Genomic DNA, 2,127 nt, shown 5'->3' with positions numbered 1-2,127 from the left:
TTGTCATGATACAGCAGCACTTTTTAAAAGAAATATCTAAGATCTGAATGACTGTGTTAACTGTGTTATGTTAAACAAACGTTTTACAAGTTTTATGTTTTATGAGTATCATTTGGTTATTATTGGTTGCTTTTGCATTATTTTATTTTGGATTAGCAATTCTGACTTTTACATATTAATGCCTCTATTACTGCAACATTGCTGGTGTACATACAATGCTGCCACCTGACAATTTAGGGTTTGGTTAAATACATTTTTTTAGACATGCAGTAATTTGTTCATACAGAACTTTGGGAAGGCTGGTGGGTCCATCAGTAGCTTACTGTGCCATTACTCAGGTATGGATTATTAACAGTGTTAGAAATGGTTATTTTTTGGCAGGTTACATACTTAATGTGAGATTTTAGCATATGTTGAATAAATATTACATAAAAATTAAATGAATGTTACATTTATATCATCTTTACATTTCCCACAACCTTTCATTTGTTTGTGCTTGGACTTTTAACACATTTATCATGTCCTCAAACCATTATTTACATCACTCAAAAGAAATTGTCTGTTTGTAACCCTCTAGCAAAAATGCCTCCTTGCTTGTCATCAACTCCTTATTTTGGTTCTGCATGGTTTGTGCACACACTGATCGATGTTTTTGCTAATACACACACTGTTTTGGTCGCAGGATATTTATTATGATTAACCCATTGGCCTTTTTAAAAGATTACAGCTTTAAGCACAACATTTTTCATCAACTTTTTCTTTCCACTCTTCATATCCAGTCTCTAAAACTGCTGCTCTGCTCGTATTTATGGATTCAGAAATGTTGGAACTGACACGCAAGACAGTCCAAAGTGAAAGTGAACTGTGCCGCCCACAACCGCAAATCTGTGTTGTCAGATTGCCAGAGTTCCTCTATGAGCTCGCTGACGGACTTTGCTAAATGTTGCTTTGGCTGTAAAAGGCAGTGTAGCAATATTAAACATGAAGATGGAAACTGTCACAGTCAAATAAAGAAAGAAACAGGTACATTATATTTTCAACATAGGAACAAACAAGAAAGTTTGTGTTTACTTTCACTGAATCTGAATGTTTTATGTTAATGTTTTGAGATAAACCGCAGTAAATATTTTTCACATCGGTAAGTTAAAATTCAGTGGAAGCTTGTATGTAAAATCAAATATGAAGATGAATAATTGCTGCATGGAAATATGCAGGTGAATACGTGTATACAGACTGAAACACTGACAAACTGACTGACAGGTCTTTTAATACTTTTACTGCAGCACAACACTAGGGAACAACTGAACCTGCTATTTCCAAAGGTTTTATTGTTACTTGACAATTTTTTGAAAACAATACGGGTTGTTGAGCAAATTAGTTTAAAGAACGTTTCAATCGGTGCTTAAGTCAACAAAGACTGAATAAATATGAGTTAGGATCCTATTGTTGAAGGTGTTTGTACACTACTTAAACATGTAAATAAAGAAGTGGAGCAGGTCTTTAGAGTTCTCAGTTAGCCCACATGATATATGATATATATATATAACTGTATATTTATTAATAATCAATGTATTAACTGTAAAAGCCACATGCAATCACAGAGAAATGTTAGTTACAAAATAAAAGCTTCAATAACTAAGTGGAGCTGGAACCTATTCGCTCGGTTGTTTCATTCACTAAATATTTCATCTCATACACAGATGCCAGGTATTTCACATACATGTGTTGAGAAAGCGAAGCTGGAGAACCACACACTCATGACACCTCTCTCTCCCTCTCTCTCTCTCTCCCTCTCTCTCTCCCTCCCTCTCTCTCTCTCTCCCCCCTCTCTCTCTCCCTCTCTCTCCCCCTCCCTGTCTCTCTCTCCCCCTCCCTGTCTCTCTCTCTCTCTCTCCCTCCCTCTCTCTCTCCCCCTTTTTCTCTCCCTCTCTCTCTCTCCATCTCTCCCCCTCTCTCTCTCTCTCTCTCCCCAACTCTCTCTCCCTCTCTGTCTTTCTCTCTCTCCTTTCCTCTCTCTCTCTCTCCCCCTCTCTCTCTCTCTCCCTCTCTCTATCTCTCCCCCTTTCTCTCTCTCTCCCCAACTCTCTCTCCCTCTCTCTCTCTCCCTGTCTCTCTCCCAGTCCTCCC

This window comes from Anabas testudineus, chromosome 2 (assembly GCF_900324465.2).
Source record: "Anabas testudineus chromosome 2, fAnaTes1.2, whole genome shotgun sequence".
NCBI lineage: Eukaryota > Metazoa > Chordata > Actinopteri > Anabantiformes > Anabantidae > Anabas > Anabas testudineus.
This window is presented reverse-complemented; position numbering follows the sequence as displayed.